This window comes from Podarcis filfolensis, assembly GCF_964270895.1.
Source record: "Podarcis filfolensis genome assembly, chromosome: 8".
Lineage (NCBI taxonomy): Eukaryota > Metazoa > Chordata > Lepidosauria > Squamata > Lacertidae > Podarcis > Podarcis filfolensis.
In genome coordinates this window covers 35,822,624-35,846,280 of record NC_139611.1, presented here as the reverse complement: position 1 = coordinate 35,846,280, position 23,657 = coordinate 35,822,624, and positions in this window count along the sequence as shown.

Here is a 23,657-nt window from a genome sequence, read left to right as displayed (position 1 = left end):
CCTTACAGTCTTCAGAACAGTTTAGCAATCAATCCTTCTCAAAGAGAACTCTGGGAATTTTAGTTCTGTCACCTCTAGCAAACTAAAGCTCCAAATTATTTTGGGGAAGCCATGCCTATTTAAAGTAGCATAATAAAGCTTTAAATGTATGGTGCAAATGTGGCAATACGGAAATTCTATTTTATTTCCCTTTCCAAGCATTATGGAATGAAAGCAAACTTTCTGATATATGTTTCCTCTTTGTTTATTAATTCATGATAAAATAATGCATTTGAAAACGTTAAAAAAAAAAGGTGTACTCTCAATCTTTTGATCTATATTTTATGAATTCTCTCCAGTCATGGCATTTGATAGAAATGGGTGTGTGGTGGCAGCGGCAAGGGCGGAGGGAATGACAGAAAATTAATGACAGAAAATTAATAGGTTGGGGAGGAGAGGAGATTTGCAATTTGTATGTTTGATAGTGCACGTGTGATGTTGTATTTAAGGCACTTAGCCAGAGAAAGTGTAATCTCAGAATCCGGGGGAGTGAAAGCGCGCTTGGAGACAAATGACAGCAAAGCTACTGAATGGACTTTAGGTGTCTTAAACTGGAAAATAAGCAGCTTTTCAGGTCAGCTGCTCAAGCCATTCCAGCTTATGGTGTTGGCCTTGTCACATTTCTGAAGATGAAAGGAAGATACTTTCTTTTTAAAAATAAAACTGCTCTTGGTAATCTCAGCAAAGGATTGTCCTTTGGTTTCACTAAAACAGGCTAGCAGAGAAAGCAGCTGCATCTTGAAAGAGCAGGGCTGGCAGGCTGACCCATCACCATTTAACAGATGAAAATATGGACACGGCTTGTAACAACGCTATTCTTATACCAAAAGATCACTGTGCGAACCCTGTCCTTTCTACTATCACAGGCTCTTTATCACCTAGGCATGTTTGGTATTCATTTATTCTGCACAGAATTCAAAGCCAAGAACAGGAGGATGTAAGGCAAGCCTGCTGGATCAGGCCAATGACCCATCTAGTCCAGCACCTTGTTCCCATAGTGGCTAATCAGATGCACATGGGAAGCTTACAAAGAGGACCTGAGCTCAACAGCCCTCTCTCCCCACTTACAGTCCCTAGCAACTGCCCCTGACCACCTCTCTGACAGCGGAGGTAGGACAAAGCCACCAAGATAAGTAAGGAATGGCAGGAGCAAATTTTATGCACTCTGTGAGTAAGCACTGCCTGTTGTCTGTTGTAAATATTTGCTTGCATAATATAAGGCAGGAGAATGTAATTGGTGCAGTGTTGGCAACCATTTTTCTGTGGAAGGCTGCATTCCCTTAGGATGCGGGTGGTGCTGTGGTCTAAAGCACTGAGCCTCTTGGGCTTGTCGATCAGAAGGTCGGCGGTTTGAATCCCCACAACGGGGTGAGTATCATTGCTCTGTCCCAGTTCCTGCCAACCTAGCAGTTTGAAAGCATGCCAGTGCAAGCAGATAAATAGGTACTTCTGCGGTGGGAAGATAAACGGTGTTTCTGTGTACTCTGGCACTCATCGTGGTGTCCCGTTGCACCAGAAGCAGTTTAGTCATGCTGGCCACATGACCCAGAAAGCTGTCTGTGGACAAACAGCAGCTCCCTCACCTGAAAGCGAGATGACCCCATAGTCACCTTTGACTGGGCTTAACCGTCTGGGGTTCCTTTACCTTTTTTTACCTTCCCTTTGGGGGATAATGTCTCAGAAGTTGCATGTTAGCTGTGCACAGGGTCAAAGCCAGCAGTGGGCAGAGCCTTGCCTTTTCACTCTTTCTGCCCTTCCCTCCCTCTCCCTACCAAATGGGTTTCCTGGCAGAAACAGACCATGCTTGCCAGAGTGTTGTGTTAGCCATTAGTCTGTAAGCTTAGGATAGGCTGATTTCCCCATGGAGTCAACTGCAGGCTTAGGTCCATACCCACTACTGCCAAATGGTAGCAAGAGGAGAACGGAAAGCAAAGCCAAAGTCAAACTGAGGTCAGGTCCTGTAGCCCTAACATGTGCTTTCCTTGTGTTATTATTATTATTATTATTAAAGCTCGTCTAACATTCACCCCACCACCACCCCTTTTTGAACAGGCCAGGGCGATAGGGAGGGAGAGTTCAGTCTTGACAAATGTGAGACTTCAGTTGTGTGATAAGAGATGTTTCATAAGAGTGATAAGCTCCTCTACATCTTCCATCATTGAGAGGTCTAGGTCCTCAGTTGAGGATACAGGGTCTGAGGTTGTTCAGGGCCTGACATGACTCAAAGACTGCTTGCTTGCAGGCTTAGAGGGCTACATAAAGTTAGGTGGAGACCTACAGTGCTGAATTTAGGGCAGTGCAGGTGGTTGCCCCTCACAGAGTTCTGAGCCAAGGAGGTGCAAAATTGAGAAGATTCATAACTGAGAAGATCCACTTGGGGGGTGTCAAAATTTGGCTTTTCTCAGGTTGCCATTTTAACATTCTGCTCCTGAAGGCTACATTGGGCCACAGATCGCTTACCGGTTCTACGCATCAAGGGCCACTTTCTCCTCTCCAGCACTAGACTTCAAGGCCCCAGTAACCCCCTAGAAGAAGTAGTTTTCCCTAGGGCTACTACAATGTGAAAGTAAAGTTTTCTGCCCAAATTCAATAAAGGGCCAGAGACAAGCAGAGGGTGGTATCCAATGCTGGTCCTACTCAGAGTAGATCCACTGGCCAACTTAGGTTCATTTTACTCTGAGTAGGACTTAGTTGGCTAAAACCCATATGACTTTTTTCAACTAAATTCTTCTCAGAGGAGACCCATGGAAACAGATGGACCTATGTTAGCCATACCTATTATTTTCATTGTTCCTACTCTGAGTAGGACTAGCATTGGATACAACCCCCTATGGTTTATTTCCCTATTTGTGGGGAAATTACTCCATTTGTTTCTGATCCCAATCCAATGGTGAGGCCAGAGAGGCTTGGCATTTATAAACATTCGAGCTGCTGAGAATTAGCCCTTTTCTTTCCCATTCAGTAATTGTTGTGTTTTGCCACTTTAGAAAAGGAGATGGATTAAAATAGCTAACTCACATCTGAACTACTTTAAAACAACGTAAGCAGAGTGGGGAAAAAAGCCCGTTATGCAAATATAGGATGCTGTTTCTAAGAGAGGTCTCGTCTTTTCTAAAAGCGGGTCATTCACTCCAACAGATGAAGAAATCTGCAATGACCCTCACTTTTCAGAACAAATGGCATCACTTGCCAATTGGTTTCATTAGCTCTCTCCACTACCGCTGCGAGACATAACTCCAACGGAGCTTGATGGTTTCTAAGTTGCATTCAAGAGCGATTCCCTTTCTTAAAGGAGCTTCTCTCAGCTGTAAAAATTAACAGGATATGGGTTACAGGACAATATTTTCTGTTAAGCTCTGATTGGAGCATGCAAAGTTAATAATCCGTATGGCTATGAGCAACCTTACAAATCTCTGCCTTTCAGTGAGCTCGGAAGTGAACATTTGAGCTTAGGCACTTTCGGTGAATTAATCTAATTGAATTAGAGAGAATCCATTCATCTAGAATAACTAGTCACTATGAAAACAGCAGGGCCAATGATCTTGTACGCATCAGTGTTCTGAAGTAACATGGGAGGTGGTGGCCCATGGCTATGAAATGTTCTGCATAAGGATTCTTGCCCGGCACCCACATTTATACCCTCTTGGTGCCACACTAAGCCTTATGTTGTTGTTGTTGTTGTTCCTATGGACCTTCTAAGCAGTGGAGGCTGGCCCATTAGGGCAAAAGGTGGTCAGAAGGTGGTTCTAACTGTCATTGGCTCTGGTTCCACCTATTTGAGACTTTGTGAGATTTTTCAGTTTAAAGAAAAGGCAGGTAAGGGCTGCCTTCCTTTTGCACCATGTTTTCCAAGGATCAAGTTGTTGTTGTTGTTGCTGTTGTTGTTGTTGTTTAGCCTAGAGCAGGAATGGCCAAACTTGGCCCTCCAGCTCTTTGGGACTACAACTCCCATCATCCCTAGGTAACAGGACCAGTGGTCTGTGATGGTGGGAATTGTAGTCTCCAAACAGCTGGAGGGCCAAGTTTGGCCATGCCTGCCCAAGAGCTTTCCCCAGGGAAACACACATTTTACAGCTGAATTGGAGCAAACAGCAATCTGCAGAAAACTTGATTGCCATTTGCTCTGATTCAGTAGTAAAACACAGGTTTTGCTGGGGCAACAAACTAACTACCGGTAACTAACTTGGATAGTGAGCCTTAAAGCCCAGAGCTGTCCCTAGAAACACAGCACAAAAGGAAGTATGGATGAGCTCTTTAAGAGATGACATGATGGAAGTTCATAACATTTTGCATGGCATGGAGAAAGTGAATAAAGATTTTCTCCTTCTCTCATAACAATAAAACTTGTAGACATCTGAGGAAACTAAATGTTGGAAGATTCAAGACAGGAAAGAATGTACTTCTTCATGCAACACATAGATCAGCGATCAAATTTGTTCCCACAGAGGCAGTGATAGTCCCAACTTGGATGTCTTTAAAAGATGATTAGACAAATTCATGGAAGGGAGCTTCTCAGTGGCTACCAGCTGTAATGGCTGTGCTGTGGCTCCATAGTTGGATCCTGGAGCCTGCTGGATCATGGCAAAATCAGCAATGAATTGGGATCAATTTGGTACCCAGCACCACTCCTGCAATCCCATGTAGAAGATGTGGCCTCAAGTGCCTTCTATCAGCTTCAGTTCTACTATTGGACAATGAAAGGCCTAGCCACTGTCATTCATGCTAGATTATTGCAGTACAGGACGACTCTTGAAGACTGTCCTTAAACTACATCTAGCACAGAACAATGCTGGTCAAGTATTTAGCAGGTATGAGTTATACACCTTTGCCTGCCCAAAATTTTTTCCAAGAATTGAGCTTCCATGGCCCCCTTTGGCCACTGGCAAGAACATGATACTACTTCAGGCTCTTCTCATGTGCTTACTTTTGAAGTGTACAATTCTGGGAGTGGGGTGGGGTGAATCCTTAGAAACATCACAAGTTTCACAGACAAACTAACACCTGGGTACTATTTTGAGAATATTGAAAGGATTAAGAAATAACTTCCTTCTTAGTGTACAAGAGCTACCAACTCATTAAGGGAAGGAAGAACCAGGCTTTAATATCCTTCGTCTCAGAGCCCATTAGGGTAAGTTGCGGCAAGCTGAGCAAAACATCACTGAAGGTTCCTAGAAACAGCCATAGAAACCGTAATCTTTGCTGGGTTTTTAGAGTCCAGCCAGAAGCAGCTGCATTAATTCTCTTATGTGCTTTGACCGATACAGTGGTGGCTTAATTGGGTTGATTTTCTAATTAAGAAACTACTTAGGACTTGTCAGTTGTAGCCCACTCAGTTTGTTCTTGGTTTAAGCTTATGGCTACACAGATAGTAATCTCCAAACGACACAACATAACCCATTAATATAATTGCACATGTTCCTACATGGTTCTGCAACACACACACATTACTTATTCAGCCAAGACAAAAGTGTATCAAAAGTCCATTTTATTCAAATCTAAAACAGCCTTCAATGAAGAAATATTATTAGGCAAGGGGCGGGGGATGAAAGAAGGAGCAAGAAAACCGAGAAACTGTTTGTAAAACATAACTCTCGTGCCCAAAGGGACTTATCATTTTCATATTTTAAATCTAAATGCATTTGAGTTATTTTGTGTTTTTGTAGCAATCAGTTCACATTATGAGAATAGGGGAGCATAATTATGGAAATTAAGTACAGATTTCATTTGAATGAACTCATCAGATGGAATTACAGCCTTTCTAGATTGGTCGTCTGGCTTTATGTCAGCTGATTTGCATAAAACATTTAGCTTAATGAGAAGTAAACAACAAGACTGTGGAATGCATTAACCCAGGGGGGGCAGAGCTGACATGTAAGAAATATTACCAATGTAGATCTTTCTTTCTTTCTCTTTTTGTGGTGGTGGTTGGGGGCACAGAAGGCCACGACTCGGAGCAAATTAGAGACATAAAGGCAACTTTGACCCGGATCATTATTCTTCATGAACAGCATTTCCCTCTCTCACCACCTACAGTCAAAGACTAAGCCATTTTTCAGGTTTATTCACCTGTGGTTGCCTGGAAGCAAAATGTATCATAACCTTGTTGTAATAGTAAGACAGATTCAAGCTCAATTCTTGTGTCTCTAGGCTTGGATCCCCTTTGGCTAGCTTTCTAAAACCAGGCTCGTTTATATTCCCTGGGAAACTAGACATTTATCCAAACTCCCCAGAGGGCTTGATTCTCAAAAGAAGCATGTGTGCATGTACACACTGTCTTTCTGGTATCTTCATTCATTATGTTTCAAGAAAGCAGTTGTTCTAAAAATGTGGTGATTAATTGCTCCAGCTTAAAAAGCAGCTTACCATTTAACCAGGAATCAGCACCTATATTTAATACCAGGGTCCAACAAGTGGGGCCATCTTTTTTTCTTTTCTTTTTTTGTAATGGCTACCAATTATTCCCCTAGAGCACTTCCAAAAACAGGGCATTTAGAGGGAAAGGTGACAGCCACAATCCAAGCAGAGCTCCAACAACTTCTACTCTGTCCTCTCCTGACCACATGTGAGAGCCCCTAAGGGTATAACAGATGCCTAAGAGCAGGCATAGGCAAACTCAGCCCTCCAGATGTTTTGGGACTACAACTCCCATCATCCCTAGCTAACAGGACCAGTGGTCAGGGATGATGGGAATTGTAGTCCCAAAACTTCTGGAGGGCCAAGTTTGCCTATGCCTGCCTAAGAGTGATTTAGTTACGCAGAGAGGGTCAGGCTGGAATTGCCAGACCTTGGATACTTCCAGACTTCCAGTCCACTGTATATCTGGTAAAGTATACTACCGCCACAAGTTTAGTCCAGAATTCTGGGTCCTCATAGCCACACTTTTCTCAGATCTTTCAAGGGGGTGATCCTGGAAACGTGAGGTATCCTATCCATCCAGTTGCTCTACTTTTCTCATTATCCCCACCCTTTTCTCCACCCACATGTCACAGTGGAGCTGCATAGGCCCTCTTTCCTTGCTGTTTCTAGGGGGTCCTCACTGTTGATTCTTACTTCCAAAGTTGTGCACAAGCATACAAAGGCTTTCAACCTTTTGGGGAGGCGGTCTGAAATAAACCAGGAATCTCGGTTGAGTCTAAGCATGAATCAAGCCAGTCAAACTAACGAGCAAGGCAGGACCACAGGACAAGCCAGAAGGCAGGATCAAAGAACAAGTGAGAAGTTAGAACCAAAAAGCACATCAGGACCAGAGGCAAACTAGGAAGCAGGGTCAAAGAACAAGCCAGCAGTCAGGACTGACAAGCAAGCCAGATCACACTAGAGTTCAGACATACCTTGTTACTCAAACATGGCTCAGTTGAAACAGGGAGTCTTCCTGCCCAGAAGGCTCCACTGGCCAATATGGATGGGTAGAGTCAGTCTGGAATCTTCTTCAAGTAAGAAGATACCGGTTGCAGTTCCCTGATTCGCTACGGGGACAGATGCATGCAGATCAGGCAGTTACTGGCATCGAGCCCCTATTTCTCAATTCAAATGAAGTGGCACTCTCTCACTACTGGTCACCACTGCGGCCATCCATAATTAATACAGATGCACCAAGGGGTTAGGAAGCAAGGCATCAGGCGGATGTCATAGGTTTGGACCCTTTTATCAGAACTACAGCTCAATTTGTGAAGAACCGTTTGCTAATATGTAGCTGAGAAAATGACTGTTGAGGAGCTAGGAGAAGATAAATGGCAAAGTATTTTTCGGTAAAGAAAAGAGATATTCAGTTTCTATTAGTTTAAGAGAAAACCACTTTAAAGTTTCTTTAAAGTGGTATCTCATGGCAGCTAGAGTGAATAAGTGTAATTGAGGTGTACCAGCAAATATATGTCAGCGTTCTTTGTAAGCTAATGGTAATGATATGTGCATGAAGTGGAGCTGTGGGGAAGTTCAGATATATTGGAAAGATAGGAGTATAACTGGAACATTTCCTTTCATACTTTTGCAAAGTCCATGCACACATATGGGGCTACAGAAACATGTATAAGCAAGTGATGAGACCCCTCCACCACTTATTACTCACCCCTCCCCATAACTTTCCAGGGGGCTAAATCTTGTGCTGCTGCATGTAAGAAGAAGAGAAGAAGAGTTTGGATTTGATATCCTGCTTTGTTGTTGTTGTTGTTTAGTCGTTTAGTCATGTCCGACTCTTCGTGACCCCATGGACCAGAGCACGCCAGGCACTCCTGTCTTCCACTGCCTCCCGCAGTTTGGTCAGACTCATGTTTGTAGCTTCGAGAACACTATCCAACCATCTCGTCCTCTGCCGTCCCCTTCTCCTTGTGCCCTCCATCTTTCCCAACATCAGGGTCTTTTCCAGGGAGTCTTCTCTTCTCATGAGGTGGCCAAAGTATTGCAGCCTCAGCTTCACGATCTGTCCTTCCAGTGAGCACTCAGGGCTGATTTCCTTAAGAATGGATACGTTTGATCTTCTTGCAGTCCATGGGACTCTCAAGAGTCTCCTCCAGCACCATAATTCAAAAGCATCAATTCTTATATCCTGCTTTTTGAGACCTGAAGGAGTCTCAAAGCGGCTAACATTCTCCTTTCCCTTCCTCCCCCACAACAAACACTCTGTGAGGTAAGTGAGGCTGAGAGACTTCAGAGAAGTGTGACTAGCCCAAGGTCACCCAGCAGCTGCATGTGGAAGAGCGGAGATGCGAACCTGGTTCCCCAGATTACGAGTCTATTGCTCTTAACCACTACACCACACTGGCTCTCACCAGTAAAACTCACCATGGATTAATGTCAACAAAGTTACAATTTTGTTTTTGATGCTTTGTGTTCTATAATACAATGCAGCAATTAGTAATTTCATTGCTATAGTTCTCTGTCTGATTTTGTTTAGTATTGTTTCATTTATTTGTATAAGGTTTCTTTGTGAGTATCTGTCATCGACCATAATAATGAGATAGATATATGATAGATGATAGATAGATGGATAGATAGATATACACCCTGATTCTCCAAAGTTAGGACTATTTTTTTGGAACGGGGAAACTGGTGGGGAAAGGAAATCTGTGGCCAAATTGTGTTTTCCGAGTGTTCATATTGAACACTCAAAAATCCTCTCGACAATTTTCAAGTGTTCAAGCACAATTTCATTGTGGGGAAAGAGGAGGGGGCTCACACGTCTCTGGTCCCCAGTTAAACATGGAGAGATGTAACCCTCCCCTTTTCTTGCAAATAATTCTATAGATGCATATGCACTATATAACACAGTTTGAGAACGTCTGGCTGAAAGACTTCCTCTGAGGGAGACCTATCATTATTATAACAGGGTCGCTTAATGCATTCCTGATCTACCAGAAGAATTGAGTAAACGGAACTGTGTTTCTAGACAAGCACCTTGTGATGCAAATTTGACTGCCTCCTTAATTCCCCAAGGGAAATCCCGGTATCAGATTGACAGAGAACAAATAAAGTATGCGAGCTCCCTTTTCATCTAAGCAATGAGGTTTATTACTACTGCCTGGGCTGTTACTGGGAAAGAGAAACATTCTGCCTGGCTGTCCCTTGAATTGCCAACGACAAGAGAGTGAGATGCCTGTTGCCAATTCAGTGAGTTGGAAAAGCAATGGGCAAATGAAGAAATACAAATTCATGCGGAAACTCCAAACGGGTGGCGTGCCTTAACTGCCGATGCTGCCTCAGTGGCTCTTCCTGCCCAGGATGCTGAGAGGTGGGTGGGTGGGGGAAACATCCCAAGGACACACACACATACACAAGCACGCAAAAGGGTAAGAGTTGAAGTGAGCAAAGTGGGAAGCTGTCGCCCTTGAAAACTTGCTGAGCTAGCATGCAGGTGACGAGTTCTTTGCATTTGCAAAGTGCAAAATACCTGCATTATTATCAAAAACAAATGAAGCTGTGTATTATTAGCATTATCCATCAGATATACAGCCCTCGAAGGATGTAATATCCGTTACAGCCATTAACCTTGGAGATAGTCAAATCCACCCCAGAGAACAAACAAGTCTTTGCTCAATTAAGAGCTGGAAGGTAACAAAGGAATGACCACTGGCAGCCTTTTGTGGGAAGGTCAGATAACAGTCCAGAGAAGAATCCAAATCATACACAGCTCTGCCCTGACAACAATGGCATAGCATGGGTTGCCAGCTCCCAGGGCTGCACAGAGAGGGTGGGATGGAGGGAGGGAGGGAACCAGACAAAGTATGCATGTGCATTCAACTGCCTAATGGTGTCCACATCACCCAGAAGATCACAGCCGCAGAGAGGGGGGGTCATTCCATTGTCTGGAGAGGTCACTTCCTGGTTCACATGGAGAAGCCATTTTCAATGGAGCCCAGCGATGGAAGCACGCAGCTGTAGTGAGGCAGCACAGGTTGTTGAAATTTTGTGCCGCTAACAATTTTGTGCCTAGAGCAACTGCCCCCATGCCCCCCAATGCTATACCACTGCCTGACACATCATACTGATTATCAGCCATTTCCTAAGTCTATCTTGCCACTCCTAATTTTAGTGACAGGTTACATTTATTACAAGAATAAGACGAGCCCTGCTGGATCAGGCCAATGGACATCTTGCCCAGCATTCTGTTCCCACAGTGGTTGACCAGATGACTATGGAAGGCCCCAAAGCTTTGTTTATATACAGTATTTCAACAATTCCCTTCCCTGAGCTACAAATCCCAGTGTGGTTCATCAATCCATTTCTCTTCCTAGAGTACTTCTAACAATTCTCGGCACCATTAACATACTACAGCTCCCGGCCTTTCAGATCTGGCAAAGAGATAGAAACTGCACCACTAAGAAAAAAACTCAGGTTAAGGCTGAGGTTCAAAGAAGAACCAAAGAACTAAAGAACACCTGGTGGATTAAAAAAAGCTCAAGAGATCTAGCACTTAGCCGACACTCATAATGCACAGAGTTTCTTTAAAGCCACAAAGACCATCTATGGACCAATAAATCATGGCATATGCCCTCTACACAGATGGTACCACACTTCTAAAAGATAAAGAAGCTATTGCATTGTGCTGGAAAGAACATTACCAGGACCTCCTTAACTGCAACTCCCCCGTAGCTGCTGAGGTCCTCTCACAAATTCCACAAAAAACAAATTAGAGATGAGCTTGTAGTATCTCCAAATACGGGAGAGTTGTGTATAGCTGTTAACCAAATGAAAGACAACAAAGCCACTGGACCTGATGGGAAACCTGCCAAAGTCTTCAAAGTGGGCGGAACTGAACTTACACAACAACTTCACAAGCTCATCTAAAAAAATCTGGGAGAGAAAGGAGATCCCAGCAGACTTTAGGGATGCCAAAATGATAGAATGGACTGTGGAAACTATTGTGTGCAGGTGGGATGTTGGTGGGTCAGTCCACCATGATAAGCCTGACCAGTAAAAAAAGAAGAGCAAAAAACATATTTCGGTTTCGAACTTGCAATGTCAGGTGTTGGGCAGCCCTTTATCATCACAGATGAGAGGTTTCTCTCCAGTTTCCTCTATGCTGCACACAGCTCCAGGTGAGAAAGGGTAATAGCTGCAGCCCCTCATTACCTCCTTTTCCAAGACTGAAAGTTGGCTCTCTTAAGATAAAATGGAGGCTCAACAGCTAGACCCTTGGCACGGCAGGATTCTGTCCTTCTCGGCAAGTCCCGGGACTGGCTTTGCTCCGCTTTAAGCACTTAATTGGCTGCCAAGCTCCTTAGGTAGCTAAGCTCTGAGCTAGCTCTGGGAGCTGGTGGAAGCTCAGAAAAGACCAGCTGCAACATGGGCTAATCAGGAGGGAGCGGTGAGGAGAGAAAAGGTAGTTTTTCGCCATGCAGTGAGAGAATACAAGGGCTTTCATTTGAGCCAGGGCTGAGGCCCAGACCAGTAGACCTGACACTGACATCTCCTTTCAATATTAGATCTGTCCTGAAATGCGTCAAAGCATAATTTTTAAAGATTGCTTCCAATTACGTGCAGAAAGCATTTCCAGCTTCAGTAATTGCAGCCTGCCCTTTGTGTCTACTATCAGGAGAGGGTGTAACTTCAGAGACCAGGCATTTGTCAGAATAAGACAAGCAGTCCCTTAGGGAACCATAAGGAGAAACCAAGGATGAGATAAACAAGGCAACTCTCAGTCAAGGAAGTACCCTTTTATGTTCACATAGCCAATCAACAAATTTTAAAATAACCATGGGATGCAACCCTCTCGGAATTGCACCCTTTCATATAGCTGTTGGGTGGCAGCAGCTGCTGACCATATAAACAGAAAGCAGGGAGACCAACTGTAGGTAGAACCAAAGAGCAGTGGCGTAGCGTGGGTTGTCAGCACCCGGGGCAAGGCAAGTAATTTGCGCCCCCTAACCCGTGGATTTGCGCCCCCTAACCCGTGGATTTGCGCCCCCTAACCCATGGATTTGCCCTAACCCCAGATGTTGCGCCCGGTGCGGCCCGCCCCCCTGCACCCCCCACACTACGCCACTGCCAAAGAGCCAATGGCATGTGCAGCCATCAAATTCTAGTTCTGGCCTCCTCCTACCTTCTGAGTCCTGCAAGGGAACACTGAGAATAAAGAAGAGGAGGAAGCTGACAGGCAGTGCTGCCACTGAACTGGTTATATGTAAGAAGGAAGGCTGGTGGAAGCTGACTGAGGGCACACTGAGTTTGATGGGGCAAAACCCCATTTGTCCTAATAAGCCAGCCTCCACCTCTCATGGGATTGCACGCTAAAATGCTCCCATATAAATACACATGGTAAATAGGACCCCCTGAAATAAATAGGACTCCCTACATATGGAAAACTAGCTCATCAGAGTTTGTGCTGGGTTAAAACTAGCTAATCAGAGTTTGTGCTACTTTCCAAGTAGAATCAGAGAACTGGAGGGGGTCTTTGGTGATCTAGAGTATCTCCAACTAATAGCCTCACCTTGAAGACTTCCAGCCACAATGAGACCATCACTCTCAGTAGGGCAATGACAAATCCCTTCATATTAGTCACATACACACACCCTTCTAAGATTATACAATTTAATAATAATAATATGCATTGCAACAATAATTGCAGATCTGTTTGTGCTACCTTCAGCTAAATCTACTATTTTCTCTGCACTTAAATGGTTCCACTCTACATAAAAAAACTTGCACACTATGTTCTTGAAAGTGAAGCATCTTGTGCTTTCAGTGTTCCTAAATTCTTAACTTTGGAGCATACGGAACAGCTCTTCCTGGGTATTCTTCCACACACCTTCTCCAGAGTGACCCCAGGAGCCACTCTTCAGTGGCTGACTCACCTCCCTCCACTCTGATTGGCTCCAAGCAACACAAAGGGTGAGAAGACCTAAGTGGCTAAAAAGCTCCAATTTCATGCCGATTGGGTGGCTCTAGGATGCTAGAAACAGGGACCCTGTGGCAACATATCTTCAACACCCTGTAACCTCAGACCACTACACCTGTGACAACTCCTTTAGGTAATTAGTTCCCTGGTTGGAGAGGCTCTTACTGTGCTCTATTGAAAAAAAGAAGGGCTTATACCTGTAATATGCAACTGAAATTTGAAGTGGTGTAGTCACAGTGGAGTCATTCCACAAGGCTATTTTGAGCGTGAAGCTGAACTCATAGCTATCTACTAGCCTTTTGTTGTTGTTGTTTAGTCATTTAGTTGTGTCTGACTCTTCGTGACCCCATGGACCAGAGCACACCAGGCACTTCTGTCTTCCACTGCCTCCCGCAGTTTAGTCAAACTCATGCTGGTAGCTTCAAGAACACTATCCAACCATCTCATCCTCTGTCGTCCCCTTCTCCTTGTGCCCTCCATCTTTCCCAACATCAGGGTCTTTTCCAGGGAGTCTTCTCTTCTCATGAGGTGGCCAAAGTATTGGAGTCTCAGCTTCAGAATCTGTCCTTCCAGTGAGCATTCAGGGCTGATTTCTTTAAGAATGGATAGGTTTGATCTTCTTGCAGTCCATGGGACTCTCAAGAGTCTCCTCCAGCACCATAATTCAAAAGCATCTATTCTTCGGCGATCAGCCTTCTTTATGGTCCAGCTCTCACTTCCATACATCACTACTGGGAAAACCATAGCTTTAACTATACGGACCTTTGTTGGCAAGGTGATGTCTCTGCTTTTTAAAATGCTGTCTAGGTTTGTCATTGCTTTTCTCCCAAGAAGCAGTCATCTTTTAATTTCGTGGCTGCTGTCACCATCTGCAGTGATCATGGAGCCCAAGAAAGTAAAATCTCTCACTCCCTCCATTTCTTCCCCTTCTATTTGCCAGGAGGTGTTACCTTCAATGAATTTGGCTATCAGTGGCTACTAGCTATAATGGCTATGTACTTTCTCCACTGTCGGAGGCAGTATGCCTTGGAAAAGTAGTTGTTAAGAGTCACACATGGGGAGAGTAAACTTGAGCCCATGTCCTGCTTGTACGCTTCCCAAAGACATCTGTTTTTTCATGCATGCAAACAAGACATGAAGGCTGGCAACATCAACCCAGCCATGTTGGAATCCCATGCAGATGACTACAGTGCTTGGAGACAGACAGTCAGGTTGTGAATTCACAGTAGTGACCAGAGGACGAATGACCACTGGGAAGAGTACAGAGAGAAGAAACACCTTGGTGCACCTGCAGTAGCACAACTTTCATCTGCCCCAGCTGCAGCAAAACATCTCTTCCATATTGGTCTCTATAGCCAAAGTAGGCATTGTAACCTTCCAATGATTTGACTTCACCCGCAAAGGCACACTCCTCCATTGTCTCCCAAGACAGATGGATACCAACAATGCTTTTAAAATCCTATCATGGAGGTACATATCCAACTATTTTTGGCCAAGTGATGATAATGACATCATCACTGAGAGCCAACAAAGCTGAAACACTCGGCCTGATGCTCCCTATTCTCTGCAAGTTCATTGTAGCAGATTGGTTGTAACAACCTGGTTGCCCTGGCAATGGGGATACCCTTGTGAATATATATATATATATATATATAAACATCCTTGAAGTGCCCTCCCTCCTTTAACAATCACTCAAAAGAGAAACGGGACACTTTGTAGGTGCACAAGAATGTTTAAAAAAGACCTCTTCCCTATTGCAGCTCAGCTTTAATTTGAATTTCTTCGGCACACACAAAAACACACCCGATAGCTAGCGATTTAAAGCCTCTGATCCTCATAGTATTGATCAGAATTAATAAGAGTTCTCACAGGGCATGCATATATTTATTTATTTATTTGTTTAACTATTTTATCCAGCCCTCTTGTGACTACCTTCTTTTCTAAGAGAATAATAACCGCAACTCATTAAATCTCTTCTGACGTGCAAATGCACCTTGTCCTACATTCTTCTCATTATTCCTGTTGCCATGTCTAGACCTTTTCCATTTCAGCTCTTTGTGGGCAGGGGGAAAGGTGGAACAGTAATAATAAGGGAACTTCATCTGAAAAATGAGGGGGGTGTGGGTGTACCTTTGAATTAGTTTGCATCCAAAGTCCTTATGCAGTTTATGGAGATGTTGAAAGGGGCATGCTGATTGCTCCTCGTGGTAACTACCACTTGTGGAAATGGCAGATGCAGCCTGCATTTATTGAATTATAGAAACACTGAATTATACAATGGCAGAGGTATTTTGCCTGTTGGCAACACACAGAAAGCTGTGGAAGGTACTCTATTCGAGTCAATGGGCCCCACCAACATCCCACCTGCTTTGCTTCCTACTTACAGCCAGGGATGCCAACTCCGGCTGAGGAAATGCCTGGATATTTTTTCCCCAACCGAGATTGAATTTCTGCATGTTGCTTTACTCCTGAAAATGCTGCTTACAATTCACAGATTGAGTCTGACCCCTTCGATTCATCTTTAAACAGTAAACCCCAGGGAGAGTGGCAGATTTCCTCAGAAAACCACTCAGGCCATATTTACACCATACATTTAAAACACTGTGAAACTACTTTAAACAGCCATGGCTTCTTCCCTCCAATAATTCTGGGAGCCCTAGTTTATTAAGTGTGCAGAGAGTTTTTAGGAGACTCCCATTCCCTTCACAGAGCTACAGTTCTAGAGTTCCCCGTGAAGAGGGGTTGATTAAACTACTCTGCTAATTGTAGCTCTAGGATGGAAACAGGGAGTCTCCTAACAACTGCCTGCACCCTTAACAATCTACAGCTCCCATGATTCTTTGTGGGAAGCCCATAGCTGTCAACTTACAGATTTGAAAATAAGGGACCAGCAGCCTTGAAAATAAGGGACCAGCAGCCAAAATAAGGGACCTGCAGCCTCACCTGTTCCAGGCACTCCAGTCTTCCTGTCCTCCTGCAGTCTGGTCAAACTCATGCTGGTAGCTTTGAGAACACTGTCCAACCAACTTTGTAACCAGAGGTTCAACTGAATAGAATCTGAATCACATGCACCACAAGGCCTATGCAGCCTCAACTTAAGATGGCTCCCCAGCCTGGCTTTGCACTGCAAAGTTTGCAGCAACACGTGCAACAAAATGGCGTCCAGCATTCAAAAACCTTCTCAGCTTGCATTAACTAGCCACACACAAGGCATGTAAGTTCCACCCCCCCAGTCGTTCTTAGGCTTCTTATTGGGTGAGCAACACAGCCAAGCAACACAGTTGGAGCCTCCCTCCTCCCTGGCCAGCAGGGAGGGAGGGAGAGGAGCTGCTTCATTTGAAATTTAAGGGACATCATTTAAGGGACATTTAAGGGACATCCATCAATAAGGGACAGCAGCGGGACATGGCGCTGGAATAAGGGACTGTCCCTTCAAATAAGGGACACTTGACAGCTATGGGGAAGCCATGACTATTTAAAGTTGTATCATCATGCTTTAAAATGTGGTGTAAATGTGGCCTCACTCTCTGGGGCCATTTCTGTCAGCCTTCTAGGCTCGTTGTATTCTCCCTCAGTGCAGCTAGGACTAATGGGCATGACACTTGCGTACTGAAATGCTTTAAATTTAACATATTATTTTCACCTTAAAGCTGTGCTGTCTTTCCCTTCTTTTAACATATTATTTGAGCTGGCCTCTTTCCATTTTCAGCAGATCCAGGTTCTTTTTTAAGAAGCCAAAATTATTATTATTATTATTATTATTATTATTATTATTATTATTTTCAAGAAATTCTGTACCAGTCATGTTAATGTTTACTTGCACCTACGGTTTGGCCTTCACAACTCCTATCACTCAGCTGCTTTATGTCCTTGGTCCATAGTAGTGCCATCAAACTGAAAACTCTCTTATGGTAGGCATTATATACAGAATAGAAAATGTGAAAGACACCATTTTCTTCACTTGGTTGCCACTACCCTTTGACATTTGTCTGAAAATCTCCACCCATCTCTGATCTATATTCGGCTCCTTTGAGAAAATATCTTCCTTTTGTAGGAATGGATTTAGACACTAGGAGAGGATATGTTATTTAGTTATTATCTTTCCTTGCTCACGCTAGTGAGATCAGCAGAGTACCATCCAGCTTAAACTTGGAAGCTAGGACAAGGTTGATTGAACCTTCTAGAAACAATAATCCAGGATGCTTTAAGGTAGACTGGATTTTCCCTTTTCTCCTCCTCAAAAACAACAACCACACACATTCTGTTTTGTGAAGAAGTAATAGTAGTATTTACTTACATAATCTAGGTCTTGAAGTAGCAATTACAGCAGCAAAATGAAGGCAGGTTTGTAGCTACTATCTAAATTACAAAAGTACAAAGTTTAAATTCAAAAATGGTGTCTGAGCTGCACAGCTCAGACAAGCACATGTGGTCACCTTGGAGGCATGATGAAGAAAGAGGAGGCTACCCAGGCAGGAAGGAATTATATGGTGTTACAGCTTCCTCCTGCCAAGGCAGACAAAGGAAGTAAACTCATGGAGTTCTCTAGAAAATTTTACAGGAAAGCTCTGTGAGCCTCAGCCCCTTCATGTACCCATCTGGCCATACAGTGCTTGTCAACATCTATCCCTCTAGCAAGAGTCTCTAAATCAACCCATTTCAGAGCACTAATATTTGTTTTGTTTTTTTAAGGGATGTCTCAGCATCATATTATTTCTCCAGGTATTCAAAGCAACCTGTCAATATCTTGCTTCCTGTCTCTCAGATATTTTTTTTTTGCTGTCAGATGGGAAGCAATTGCCACAAACAATCTTCCATAGAATTTGTGTTCTCTCCTTCTGTGGCATCATAGCGTTCTGTGCAGCTGACATTTGTTACAATCCAGTTTCTTCACAGCATCCTGAACGTCTCTCTTCAGATTGTGCTGAAAGCAAACTCAAAAAGGAGGGAGAGATTTGTGTTCTCCCTCACTGAATGCTCCCCACACATTCTTCTTTGCACATTCTTCTTCCATCACTGAAAAGAAGGACGCCATCCATGCTGGCCAAAAGTGTGATAGGCATTCAACAGTGGGTAGAAGTGACAAATACCTTGTTGGTATGTGCCAAATCACATGTTTGTATTCCATTTCTACAAACTGAGAAAGCAAAAAGGACTTAAAGATTCTATCTTCTTGCCAGAAGAGGGGGAAATCACTGTATACTCTGAGGGCATTCCATTTCTACAAACTGAGAAAGCAAAAAGGACGTAAAAGATTCTATCTTCTTGGCAGAAGAGGGAAAAATCACTGTATACTCTGAGGGCAAGTGCTTCTACATCAAAATTCAAAGTCTTCATCCCACCATGTCTGACCCACCCATTAGCCTCTGTGGAGCAGTTGCTTTAGGCAGCAGGCTGAGAACAGCTGAGAGGAGCTCTTGTTGCCTGCAATCGCCACCAGTGGCACACCTTAATATGACGTCCTGTGTGAGACCAAAATTTGACACACACACCACCAGCCCTTGTGATGCCTTTCTGAAGCTGGCTAAGTGAGGTGCTGGGCTTTAGGGAACAGGTGTGAGGCTCTGGCATAGTCTTAGATCCCTCCTATCTCCTTCCCCAAGCTGGGCAAGTGCTAACTAGGCATTGGGAAGCAGGCAAGAAGGTGCCCTCTTGGCCTGGTGCCCTGTGCCAATGATGCTCCCCTAAATCCGTCTCTGTAGCCACCTCAGAAGAGTGGGGCTGCCACTGCTGCTACTTACTCTTCTCCAGCCTCCTTTTTTCTCTCCTGCCACCTCCAGCACACCGGGGCTTCGCTGGGCTGCCTCCAGTCACTTCAGGCAATGGCAGTGAGGAGGAGGTGTCCATAGCAAGGGGACACCATTTTTTGTTTTGCCTAAGTGGCCATATGTCTTGGACCAGCCCTGCATCCCATACTTGAGGCAACTGTAGATTATATGGCATTCACACCCCACTGGTGGTTATTCAGCTGCTTTAATATAAGATACACTGACCTGTGTTTTGCAACATTTACAGAGGCATTGTCAGCACATAAGATGACACGGTGTTAATGTTGATAGCATTCTCCTGTAGAATGTTGGAAATCTGTGTCACAGTTGCCTCACTTGTCTTGTCATTGTCATTGTGAAAATGAAGCAAGCCATACTTAATTCCCTCTCTGTCACTCATAGCAGTCACACAGTTATTGGGACAATTTCCCTGTGTCCCTTGTTGGTGGCAACAGATCCAGCTGGGATAGGGGAACCACATCTGCATACCATCCGAGTCCTTACTCACATGTTCTGGTTATTTTGGTCCCAAAATGTTTTCTGCTATGCTAGTTCCTTTTGTTCATCCATAGGAATTTTATTTCTTTTCTTGCTTGCAATTTTTTGGAAGCATTTTGTTTGTACACCCTTGACTTGCACCATTTAATGGTGAGAAATACCCGTGGTAAACCTACAGAACTTCAGCTATTATCACTGGAATTTCTGGGGACAAATCTTTTTCAGTTAAAAAAGAAAAGATGAGATTTGTTGCATCCTTTTGTTGTTGGTTTCTCATTTGTTATGCTTTCTGCTTTCTGCATGGCTTCTTGCGGCTTCTCTCCTCTCCTATTTAACCAAATACCCTCGGTAGCATAAAGTGCATTCTGCTGTAACTATGTCGACTTTGTGAAGCCAATTTTTGAACGCATCTTCCTTGCACTATTTTTGTAGACAGAAACACAGCTCCCCTTTGGAATTGCACAACAACACATTTTATGAAATGATTTGAGAGCTGTTTTCTTTCTCTTTTTACTTTTTACAGCCACTCTCAGTAGCTAGAAAGCATTGCTTTTAGATTTTCTTAAATTCATTCAGCTGTCTCCAGCGGAGAACAGACCCACTGAAATTGAAAGGTTATGTCCATTAATTTCAGTAGGTCTACTCTGAATAGGATGAACACTGGCTACAAACCATAGTTTTACCCATTTTGGTGTATCCTGCCCTGGGCTCTTTTGGAATGAAAGGTGGAATAGGAATTTAATCAGCAATCCTGTATGTTGAAAAGGGAATCCAAAACACGCTTGGAAACAACAAGGCTGGATGATATGCCATGACATATAAAATGGTAGGCCACTTTCATTTTATTTTTCACAACTACATGTGGAATATATCTCTATCTCTATCTATCTCTATATATCTCTATCCAGTGCTTTTTTTCTTTAAAAAATGTTTAGGGGTAATCTCATTTTGACTTAGAAAAATCACCATTTATAGTTCAAATCAGGAAAAATAAATACAGTAAATGGACAAAAGTACGAAGATTCACAAAAAGTTTAGGGGTATGTGTACCCCCTGCGTACCCCCAGAAAAAGAACACTGCCTATATCTATATCTCCATGAATTAGGTGAATAAGGTGATCTGTGCTCATGGTTGTATGTGGTTGCAGATGGAACCATGCCAGGGAAAGCATTAGAGGCCATTCCCTTTAGTCCAACCTAGAAGCCAGGGGCAGATTATAAGCAATCATTTCACACAATGGCCAGACAGATGTTTTTGCTTCTCAGTCACAAAAGAACAGCTAAGAAAAGCATGTTCCAAGGACCATCTGAGAATCATTGTTTCCCCAGAAGGACTGTGACAACCTGGCAGAGATGTCCGTCTGGCAGCTCAGTAGACTTCAAGGGGCACCTGTCTGCTCATAGATAATGTAAGGCACTGGCAAGTTTACCAGAGCCTTTGGAGAACACCTCTCAAATTATATACTTCAAAACCAACACCCCCCTTGCCAAGCAGTCTGGTGGAGTTGCCAACCATAACATGATCATTCTGAGTCCCTGTTAACCATAATTGCCTTGACATGTATTTTTTTCGCATCAGCAATTCATCTCAGCAGCATTTAAGTCATTTGCCTTTGGTCTGCTTTGCTTTCTTCCCATCCTTTGCTCGGTAGCCTTTGGTGTTGGCTACATCTGTGTTTTCCAATCCTCTTAAGGCGGCTTGCCCAAGCTGGATTTTTTTTTTAGGAAAAGAAATAAATGAATGCAGAGATGCTTTTTCTCCTGTTCTTTCAACCTCTACTTGCTCTTCAAACTTCAGCTCCAATGGGCAACAGCTGGGAACAGGTAAAAATGGAAAGAAGTGGGTAAGAATTGGAGCCATAGTTTGTAAAAATTGGTGGAAGGAAGGTTGTGCTGGTGGGACTCGATTCCATTGCATGGACCTCTCTCATAAACACTAAAACTTGTGGGCGTCTAATGAAACTGAACGTTGGAAGATGAAAGAAAGGACTTCTTCGTGCAGTGTTTAGTTAAACTATGGAACTCACCCTTTACAGGAGGCAGTGATGGCCACCAACTTGGATGGCTTTAAAAGAGGAATAGACAAATTCATGGAGGAGAAGGCTATCAGTGGCTACTAGCCATGATGGCTCTGCTCTGCTGTAATGCTTCTGAATACCAGTTGCTGGAAACTGCAGGAGAGGGAGAGGGCTCTTGTGGTTGGGTCCTGCTTATGGGTTTCACACAGGCACTTGTGTGCTCACTGTGAGAACAGGATGCTGGACTAGATGGACCACTGGCTGGATCCAGCAGACCCCTCTTCTATCCTTATTCAGCTCTAGGGTGCAAGGAGAGGCATCGTGATCCCTGTCCCCACCTTCCACCTCTTGCCTCATCCCTAGTGCAATTATATTCCCCTTGATCACTTCCCAAGTCCACGGATAGTGATTTCCTCAAACATGCCCACCAGGTGCCAATGTCGTTCTCCTCTGGGCATCAGCAAAGCCCACCTCTTAGGTTTTCACAGTGCATTTCTGTGCAATGGGGAACGTCGGGTCTTGCGGGGATGGATGTGGCCTTTCCATCTGGCCCTCAGGACTCTAAGCAGAGCAACATCCCTCAATGGCCCTGCCTTGCACCCATCTTGGTGTTTTGGCTTGGCTGGAACATGTTCTTTAACTCTGATAGCGCTCCCTGAGTGTCTGAATGGAGGACAGAGAAGAGTCTGCGAGTGTGCATAGAACTATCCTACTGTAAAGGTAAAATTCACATTTGTTGCTCTGCCTACTTTTCCATTTGGACCTGCTCACCACCGTCATGTGGCCCTCAGAAGGGAATGTGGCCCCCTTTCTGAAAAAGTTTCCCCACACTTGCTATATGTGTTTACTCAGAAGTAAGACCCACTGAGTTCACTTTAAGTTTGGGAGGCAGGGAAGAATTCCCCGAAACTGCACCACCACCCACCCACCCACATTTATAGCTGCCGGTGGCTGTTTGTGTGCTTTTGATGCTGTCAGCAGTTACTCCCCCTCTTGCCCTTGTGTGCCATCCTTATAGTTCTTTCTGATCCTTTCCCGACCTGGAGGAATTGGCTTCAGAGCCAATTCAGGATGGAGGCAGTAAAGGGAAGCAATGTTTTGGAAGGAACTTAGTTAAACTTAGTTTAAAAATATGAGGATCACAAAATAGTGCCCAGCATCAGCAGGGAAAGGTAATAACCCAACTACATTGTCCTCCCACCCCAAATAATGGCAGAGTGCCTCTTCCAACCCCACAGGCTGAAAATATGGTAGTGAAGTTGCAGGAAACTTTTCAGCTCAGCTTTTTCTAAAGACTTGCACCTCAGATAGCATTGTTGTGAGCACCCTACTATTCCCAATCTACAAGTCGATAAAATGTCTTAAGAGACGCTTCCCTCCATTAAATATATTCCTGTCAAATCAAATAACTTGTTCTTTTAATCCCTCTCTGCCTCACAGTAAAATTAATGAATTTTCCTTACAAAATACTTGAGTGTGTGGGGGGGGGAGGTTTTACAATGCAAAACTCTGTCGCTTATCTAGTTATATCTAAATTAACAGCATCTCTTGCTAGCAGGTGCTATATTTGGAAAGCAACATACTGTAAGCAATTAGAGAATTGTATGTAAATATATAATTTGTCTGACGAAAGAAGCTCTTTAGTGTGATTAACTCTCATTTAAAACTTCACTGTCAAAGGTAAACATTTTTCCCAAAACTACTGAGTCAGGCTCAGAAATCTATCAAAAAATGTGTTGGAATTAGGGTGGGTGTGAGGTGCCCATTATCAAAAATAAGAAGCTAAAGTGTTTGTTTATAGCTGGGGGCTTCAGGGTAGGGGGGGAAACCCCCCAAACCCTTATATAAAAGCATTACTGCAACACTTTGAAAAGATGCAGCCAATATCTTCCCTTTGGAAAACATTGCCAGCAATATGCTGAGGACACAGAGCTCTACTTCTCCTTTATATCTGCAGGTGAGGCAGTGGAAGTGCTGGACTGCTGTCTTGCTTTGGTAATGGAC